Genomic DNA, 10396 nt, shown 5'->3' with positions numbered 1-10396 from the left:
TAGATAGTGGCCTCGACGGAGACAAGTAGCCAGCGTCTTGCCAAAGGTCCCCAATTTTTGTCTGAGACGTGAAAAGAACTTAATCTAAGAGGCAGCAAAGCCAACGATTGTCAAATTGAAGCGCTTCGCTGCGAGATGGGAGTCAGACACAAGGCCGCCATAAACAAAGGTAAGAATTGCCATGGGGGATCGTATAAGAAAGATTTACTTACGGAGATTTCATCTTTTTTACACCGAAAGCTTAGTGAGCATTCAGAAAAGTATCTCTCATGAGATTTAGAAGATGATATATTTTGTCGTGATCGTTATTGTGTATATGTGTATATGTGTATATATATATATATATATATATATATATATATATATATATATATATATGTATATATATATATATATATATATATATATATATATATATATATATATATATATATATATATATATATATATATATATATATAGGGGTACCACCTCTGGTGCAATTGCAGGGACGCACATATCTTGAGTTTATCTTGAGATGATTTCGGGGCTTTAGTGTCCCCGCGGCCCGGTCCTCGACCAGGCCTCCACTCCCAGGAAGCAGCCCGTGACAGCTAACACCCAGGTACCTATTTTACTGTTAGGTAACAGGGGGCATAGGGTGAAAGAAACTCTGCCCATTGTTTCTCGCCGGCGCCTGGGATCGAACCCAGGACCACAGGATCACAAGTCCAGCGTGCTGTGCTGTCACATCCTCGATGAAGAAAACAAAGAGCTTTAAGAGAAGACCTTGTGGATTCCCACTTAGGCACGAGTCCAACCTCGGGGCAATTCGAAGAGATGTTTGACGTGCAACAATGACTGAATCTGTCTGTGACATTTATTAATGTATTCCGTTGGTGTGTTTTTCATTTTACCTGTACCGGTCGCGTTGTCGATTCGAACCTAGGCGCCCATGGGTCATTCCACTGTCCATCTATGTGCTAATACCACACGACCATTGATTACTTAGAAATGATGGACGGTCGTTGAATCCACATGCTTCCACATGGGTTCTACCACCATCCACCACCCGGCAGCCCTCGAGGTGGGTATTAGTACAGTTTTTCATCATATCGTTGATCATGCTAGGGGTCGTGTTGACCATGCTAGACTATTAGTTTAAATGGATATTTTCCACAACATATGTGAGAGAAAGCTTGAATGGTTCCCAAGCTATAAATTGCTATACAGTCTCTGACCCATCGGGGATTCGAACTTGGGGCCAGAGGGAAAAGAAGAGAGGTGGAATGGGAGGACGTGGGAGAGATACACTTCCCCGGGCATCGCCGGATACCCCTCCTAATGTTTGTCTCAGTTTGTTTTGTTGTCTGGCAAGGAGTTTAATGGAGTGTTGAGAGACAGGAGAGAGGCCTCTCGAACCCCCTGACCTATTTACTGTTGAAGTTACGACGGAGTTGGGCTGGAAACTACTGAGTCGTCTGAGACAAGCATTTTCACTGTGTTCTTACCTTTAGACCACTTTTTGAAGACGCAATATTGGATAATTGTGAATAATTGGAGTGTTTATTTTAGATTAGTAATAAAAACTATCGGTCAATTTCCCCCAAATATATGACAATTTGAATTTACTATTCTAGACCCATAAACACCTTAACTTCCTGTAGGGGATTGTCCTTCATGTAGCACTTAATCCCACTCTTCTTAGTCAACATTTACACTCTCAGATTGTGTAGCGTCGTGTGTACCCAGGAAATTATCAGGAGAAAGCTCTCAGGATGGATGGAATCACACAAGTGATTCTATCCATCACTTGTATGTAATATAAGGACAGGGAGCTGGGATAGGACGGAGGAAAAGATCGGCGAACAACCATTTGGACCATTAGGGATCGAACGCCGACCTGCAAGAAGCAAGTCTTTTGCTATACCGACGAATCCAAGCGGATGGACACACACACGTTCGTATCAAATGACAGCATTTTTTCTCTCACCTGGCTGCCAGATACCTCTTCCTGCCTCCTAGATGCCTCTTCCTGCCTCCAAGATGCCTCTTCCTGCCTCCTAGATGCCTCTTCCTGCCTCCTAGATGCCTCTTCCTGCCTCCTAGATGCCTCTTCCTGCCTCCAAGATGCCTCTTCCTGCCTCCTAGATGCCTCTTCCTGCCTCCTAGATGCCTCTTCCTGCCTCCTAGATGCCTCTTCCTGCCTCCTAGATGCCTCTTCCTGCCTCCTAGATGCCCACACCTGGCTGCCAGATGCCTCTTCCTGCCTCCTAGATGCCTCTTCCTGCCTCCTAGATGCCTCTTCCTGCCTCCTAGATGCCCACACCTGGCTGCCAGATGCCTCTTCCTGCCTCCTAGATGCCCACACCTGGCTGCCAGATGCATCTTCCTGCCTCCTAGATGCCTCTTCCTGCCTCCTAGATGCCTCTTCCTGCCTCCTAGATGCCCACACCTGGCTGCCAGATGCCTCTTCCTGCCTCCTAGATGCCCACACCGGGTTGCTAGATGCCTCTTCCTGCCTCCTAGATGCCCACACCTGGCTGCCAGATGCCTCTTCCTGCCTCCTAGATGCCCACACCGGGCTGCTTGATGCCTCTTCCTGCCTCCTAGATGCCCACACCGGGCTGCTAGATGCCTCTTCCTGCCTCCTAGATGCCCACACCGGGCTGCCAGATGCCTCTTCCTGCCTCCTAGATGCCCACACCGGGATGCTAGATGCCTCTTCCTGCCTCCTAGATGCCCACACCGGGCTGCTAGATGCCTCTTCCTGCCTCCTAGATGCCCACACCGGGCTGCCAGATGCCTCTTCCTGCCTCCTAGATGCCTCTTCCTGCCTCCTAGATACACACACCTAGATACCCACCACCACATACATTAATAATTCTAACACGAATCTTTCCAATATTTCTAATGTTTTTCTTCACTGTCGGTGGTAATAAAAATATCAATTCATTACCACCGACAGTGAAGAAAAATATAAGAAATATTGAAAAGTTTCCCGTTAGAATTATTAATCTTACTTTTCCGGCCATATTCAACAACATATATAATATATGCCCGGTGTGGGCATATATTAACATACAACGTAATAAATGAAAAGAAAATACTTAAAGACGTTTCCAGATAATTGATGCTACAGACTCAGCACCGAAGATCAAACACGTGATGGCAGACACAGTGTGGACTCACCCAGAAATTGAGATAATGTAAATATTACTTACTCAGGCGTCGTTGTATCATCGCAAGGAACGGCACATAAAGTTAATATTAAAGTCTCTCCTAGTTCTCAATTGCCTCATAACATTATGACACACAATATCACTAAGAAAATATACACTTGACAAGGACCATCTATATAATTGTGACAACTTGTTCCTCGATAGACCTCGAGGAATATTGGGTTATTTACTTTTCATCATAATACAGAGTAAGTGCACAGCCAAGTGAATATATTATCATTGGAGACTTACACGTCTATGAATAGTGTATGATATTATTAGTGATGAAAAACTACATATACGAGCAGCCGTGTTAAATATTATTTATATAGAGAAATAATAAATAGTAATGTTAAATTTAAATCTATTTAAAGACATTGTCTATGCATTAACATGAACGATAATATTCAAAAGATAAAGGCCACGATAAGCTTAGTCAGAGTTACTAAAAATAAAAAAATAACAATAAAACACATGTGAGTCAAATGTTTTGTGACTACTAAAGTGTGACAAAAGTTATCAAGTGTTGGGAAGTTGTCAAACTTCCAGTGGGAACTCGGCACTGTATTCTGACCGCCCATTTCCCACTCGTGCTTGGATCCAGCCAGACTGTTCTGCTTCGTGAACTTTCCTTCTCTGTGGGGGAAGAGCTTTCTCTTCTCCTAAGAAATTGTTGTGTCTTACACTACAAGATTCCTACACAGTTGTTGGAGGAACGTTGTCTGGTGTGCCCACGTGATGGTAATTCCAAGACCCCCGTGGGTACATTACCTGCATCTTCCTACTTTCTTATTTCGGGAAAAAGGCAGCAACGAGAGAGAGGTTGTTCCATTGCAGAAGTCTTCTTAAAACAACGTCCCGATTGGACTTGTGTTCGATTCCTGGTCAAGAACTGACGTCTGGGAATATTTATTCTTCCTTCCATTGTTTCTAATCTCTTCCTACTCCTGTTTCTTCTCCACATCACACATATCCTTATTATCTTTATTATACTATATTTATATACTTTATTTATATTGTTGGTTCTCACAAACCTCTAGCTTTAGCAGCCGGTCAACCAGCCAGCCAGCCAACCAGCTCGCCAGCCAGTCACCCAGCCAGCCAGCCAGCCAGCCAGCCAGCCAGTCACCCAGCCAGCCAGCCAGCCAGCCAGCCAGCCAGCCAGCCAGCTCGCCAGCCAGCCAGCAAGCCAGTCACCCAGCCAGCCAACCGGCTCGCCAGCCAGCCAGCCAGACAGCCAGCCAGCCAGACAGACAGCCAGCCAGACAGACAGCCAGCCAGTCAGCCAGCCAGTCAGCCAGAGAGCCAGCCAGACAGCCAGCCAGCCAAAGAGCCAGCTAGCCACGAAGCCAGCCAGCCAGCAAGCCAGTCACCCAGCCAGCCAACCAGCTCGCCAGCCAGCCAGCCAGACAGCCAGCCAGCCAGAGAGCCAGCTAGCCACGAAGCCAGCCAGCCAGCCAGCCAGCCAGCCAACCAGACAGACAGCCAGCCAGTCAGCCAGTCAGCCAGAGAGCCAGCTAGACAGGAAGCCAGCCAGCCAGCCAGCCAGCCAGTTAGCCAGTCAGCCAGCCAGTCAATAACGAGCCAGCCAGCCATTGCGCAGAATGAGCTGCCTGTGTATTGCCGCCATAACTCTCAGATATATTGGTGTTCAAGAGCCGAGGAAGGATTAAATGCACCTTGGAGATCACCCTGTGCGTCAAATTCTATTAAAGGGGACCCATGGTCTCTCTCTATACATGCGTCAACTATAAACACACTTTGCGGAATTTATATTTTCCAGATAATCGTGTTGGGTGAACGATCGAAGAACAGCTTATACTCATTCACTTTAGGTGGTTGATACGTTGATGGTCTTGCTTCTTGCAGGTCTGCGTTCAATTCCCGATGGTGCAAGTGGTTGGACATCGTTCCTTGGTTTCATCCTGTCCTAAATCATTATCCTCCCTATCCCTTCCTAGTGCTGTATAATCGTAATTGCTTTGCGATTTCTCCTGATAAATACAATATCAATACAATCAATAGCTTTTATTGATTTTGTTGTGTATTGATTCGCCATTGAATTATTTTAATATTTCAATGTCAATATTAATTATTTACAATATTATAAATTTATACATCGTTTACTATGAGCTAAGGACAGCTAAAAATTAACAGCTAAAATAATATGAGCATTTCAGTCACTGACGAAGTGGGAGGAAGTTCTAAACATCAGGAGAATTACCCAAACATTCAACAATAGTCGTAAAACTGGGCATAACTATCCTGGTAAAATAACCTCTTGGCTGGATAAAACAAGAGCCAGCCGCACATTGTTCCCCAAACAGTTACTCCCTGGTGGGAGGGACAGGCGGAGAGGGAAGGGGGGATGGTCATTTTATTGGGCAAGGAACGAAAGACTTGAAATTGCGGAAAAGAGAGAGAGAGCGAGAGAGAGAGAGAGAGAGAGAGAGAGAGAGAGAGAGAGAGAGAGAGAGAGAGAGAGAGAGAGAGAGAGAGAGAGAGAGAGAGAGAGAGAGAGAATGTGAGAGTGAAAATGGGAGTGAGTGAGGGAGATAGATGAACAGACAGAGACCCCGGGCATCACCGGGTACCCCATCTATCTATGCAACAGCACGTCAGTTTGCTTGTCTGTCTATCCATCAAGCCAGACGCTTGAGGCTAGTCTCACACAACTTTGTTTGGCAATTGGTGATTTTATGGAGATTCTCACAGGGTAATCAGGGTCGGCTCCTAGTCCATCTCTGAAGGGGCAATCGGCTTTTGCACCCACTTCACAAAGTCAGATGATAAGAAATGTGCAACCGAAAATCCATAGAGTTTGAAAACCAAATTTGTTTAATATTAACGAATTCAGATTTTGATATGCAAAACAAATATTTAGATGACAGGTTTGTCCTGAATGTTAGTTTAATTGGTTTAATTGACAGCACTAGTGAAAAATCTCTGGTTCTCTAACAACCGGATCATTGGCGCCAAATAAATGCATAGTGTGGGCAGTATATTGGTTTGTGGGTAAAGTGTGTAGATAGTGTGTGTGTGTGTACGAGATATTTGCGTGGTTGGTATGTAGTGTGAATGCATAGTTGGTGAGGCTGGTACCTGGGTGAGGAGTATGTGGGTAGTGTGGAGGTAGATAGCATGTGTAAACTCCACCAGGTATCACAGACAGCTCGATAAATCCCACTATGATGATTGGTATAAATCTCTGTTACCCGCGAACAATGTCTGGTGAAGAATGAACTTGTGCTCCATTACTCAAAGAATTCTACTCGCGTGTACACGCTATTTATCATCCTCAGAAAATGTATATATGCTGGATAGCATTGTAAATATGTGGCAACGTCTGTGGCAGAAAATAGTAAAAAAAAAAAAAACATAGTCAACGCATTAGCTCGGAGTTTACACAGGCGAATAACGATCTTATACATGTCGATGGTTAAACACGCACCACAGCCTGAAAAATTTCACTTAAATATAATAGGGCTTTTGGAACAAATTGAGAAGTAATTAATAGTTATGATCTGAAGCTAAAACAACTAACCATTGTCGTTTATCTAACGTTGTTAATGTGAAGAGAGCACCATTGACGTGGGGGCGAGACTGTATTATGAAGACTAAATATTTTTATTAAGGGTTCATGAGCAGGATTGCAATGGTCTTTTCACTAAGCAAGTTACGGTGATGACTAACTATTAGTGATGAGTAATAGCTGCTTAAGCTGATAGTCTTGTGTACTCGCATTACTATATTCACACATATACTAATCTGAAGACAGTTGAGAGGCTTGACCAAAGAAATTAAGCTCAACCTCCGCAAGCACAACTAAATGAGTACAACTAGATGAGTACATATTAATACATATTCATAGTATTCATGTATGAAAACCGGCATTCGTATGTCTCTAAAAAATTTATCATTTATTATTATTAATTTATCATACAGACACACATATCTCTCCCGCCTCAAACCCCCACATCAATGAATAAATATATATATATATATATATATATATATATATATATATATATATATATATATATATATATATATATATATATAAAATTATTTACAAATATATGTTAAATGTTTATTGTGTAAATGTTTACCGTAGCGTCATTGTAATCTGCAAACTTGATCAGATTCTATTGCGTTATTAGTTGTATTATCCATAGTGTATTTCTGCGACCTTTGTGTATTGTCTATTGTGCATTTCTGCATCAGTGTGTGTGTGTGTGTGTGTGTGTGTGTGTGTGTGTGTGTGTGTGTGTGTGTGTGTGTGTGTGTGTGTATCTGTGTTTGCGCGCGCGGGCATACATGCGTGCGTGTGGGTGTGTTTGTGAGTGAGTACGTATGGTGTTCATAAACTAAAACTTCGATCTCCGACATGCGTGTTCCGCCTTTCAAATCGGTCTGGAGTCACACGAAACACACCTCCACCTTCCGTGATTGTGGTCGTGTGTGTATCTACTGAAGTGCCTACCTGTGCATACTGGAAGCGAGATCTAGCTCTTGAGTCCCGCCTTTTATAGCTACTAGTAATGGTCGCATACATTCTTCCAGCGATTTCAGACCTCATTTGAAATCTTCTCTAGAAGATGTAAATGCATTTGACCTCTACCACCTCCTCTCCTCTTACTTCATGCACCAGAAAGTTTACGTAATCAACCTCAACGTAAGAGTTACGGTGGTTTGGTGATATTAAAATAACAATAAAGCTACAAAACTGAAGCTTAACGAGGCTAATTAGCAACTGCCACGATTGGTTAAGTGAGGTGCTTAGGTCTGCACTATTCTGATTGCTACATCTTAGTCCTTCTCTTCTGGATCTTGTAAGAGTCTCTGGTATATCGGACTGCCTTGCAGGCGACGAGTCACACTATCGTGGCTAAAGTATGTTGACCAGACCACACACTAGAAGGTGAAGGGACGACGACGTTTTGGTCCGTCCTGGACCATTCTCAAGTTGATTGTCGTCGTCCCTTCACCTTCTAGTGTGTGGTCTGGTCAACATATTGTACTGCCTTCTTCATTTCCGGTCCCTTCTTCAGAATCTCATAACATTGCATGAGACCGGAATGAATTCTAGAAACCGTTGGTTGGGTTGATACATTCAGTATGTTCGCTTTAGATACTCAAGTTGTAGTTGTAGATCCTCCAATCTGTAGATTTAGTGACTCCAATATGTAGATTTAGATACTCCAATATGTAGATTTAGATACTCCAGTGTGTAGCCTTAGATACTCTAGTATGTAGTTTTAGATACTCCAATATGTAGATTTAGATACTCCAGTATGTAGATTTAGATACTCCAGAATGTAGCTTTAGATATTCCAGTATGTAGCTTTAGTACTCCAGTATGTAGATTTAGATACTCCAGTGTGTATCTGTAGATACCCCAATATGTAGCTTTAGATACCCCAATATGTAGCTTTAGATACTCCAATATGTAGCTTTAAATATTCCAGTAAGTAGCTTTAGATACTCCAATATGTAGGTTTAGATACTCCAATATGTAGCTTTAGATACTCGATTCTCATTCAGTCTTCTCCAGTTTTTTCAGTAGTCTAACGTCTGAAAATTTGCTAATGTTCTCAAATGATTGTGTTATGGAGTCGACTTTCAGCTCTTAAACGTCTCAACAGTTGATGTTAACAAATTGATTTCTTATTATATATATATTTCAAATTGATAGCTTCGAACACTTCTTCATAAAATGAATTTAATTTATTTAAGACGTGCCGAAAAATGTCTTAAATCTGGATCTCTGTGAGACATTTGGCACTTTTTGTGTATTTTTCGGTGCTTCGGAAATGGCTTTTCCGGTTAATTGGTCAACATTCTGGAGGAATATTGACCAAACTACACGTCTTTCTCTAGGATCTTACTGGCAGAGGAACCCAGCGGTGCGCGGGTCTCTGTCAGTTTTTCTTTATCTCATCCTTCCTTTCATTCATTCGCCCTCTCTCACTACCGTTCTCCGTCTCTGACATTCTCTCTCCTTCCTATTTTTCCTCCGTACCTCAGACGCCCTCCCTAACTATCTCAGTCTCTCTCCCTCTCATTCTCTCTCTTTCTCTCCTGTTCCTTTTTCCCAGTGTGCAAACCAGGCTTGAGTAAAGCTGAATCAACATTATCGATGTTGATTTAACGTCGATAACAGGGGAAACGCTGGGAAATACTCTATGGACTATCAACCCCACATTTCATACTTCGAAGGAATCGCTAGAATTCAGAATAGATGTCGATCATTTTTAAAGAAAGGCATAGAGGTCGACCCCCAACAGGCTATGACTCTCGCCATATAATTACAAATCACCCAGCAAAATTTAGTGAGGCTGGCCACAAGCGTCTGGCTCCCAACCTCGAACAAACAATATAGATATCACATAATAATATCTCACCTGTTGGTTATTTATAACAACGTGGAGAGGTCCAGTTTCCTGTCTTTATTCATAGCTCAGTCCCCTTTAGGAAGGTGTGTACTTGTGCTCACCTATTTGGGGGAGGGGGGGGGGGGAGGAAGGTCGAAATTTGGCTCTTCAATCGTCAATCAATTGGTGTACAGGTTCCTGAGCATATCGGTTTCTATCGTATCTAGATATGAAGCTGTGTATGGAGTCTGTTTCTATTACATAACTTCCTAATGCATTCCATTCCATTTGCGTGCGCACACGCCAGCGAGTATATTTGTCCTTCCCAACACAAACAGAAATAACAACTATGACAACTAAGAATAGCTCGACGACTCCCGCCAAACATAAATATACTGTAAATACATACAGTATTTTTAATTCAATAATACGCTCGCTTTGCCACGAGGCAAAATAATCTACGGCCGGAACAATCCAGGTTTCACTTACACAAGAGAATATAAAGTACCGCTGGAATTCTATATACTGTATTAGAATCGCCAAAAAATGTTTGTTTTAATGATCCATTGTCAAGCCAGGCCTTGTGACCCGCAGTCAATGGGGGGTCGGAATAGGGGTAGGGGGGTTAAATATGGGTAGGTCGTGCGCCAGGCAGGGGAGTTCACCAAGGCAGTGAGAGAGTATGAATGATTCTGTTACGGGCAGGAGCGATCAGATGCCACTGACTCTCAATGTCGGATTAACTGCTAACGAAGGGGTTTTTGAGACAGTAATTCCTTTTTTGGCTTTTATACATATTTCTCAAAGAAAATTGAAATAACG

This window comes from Procambarus clarkii, chromosome 8 (genome assembly GCF_040958095.1).
Source record: "Procambarus clarkii isolate CNS0578487 chromosome 8, FALCON_Pclarkii_2.0, whole genome shotgun sequence".
NCBI classification, from domain to species: domain Eukaryota; kingdom Metazoa; phylum Arthropoda; class Malacostraca; order Decapoda; family Cambaridae; genus Procambarus; species Procambarus clarkii.
The sequence above is the reverse complement of the archived record's forward strand: the minus strand, read 5'-3'. Positions refer to the sequence as shown.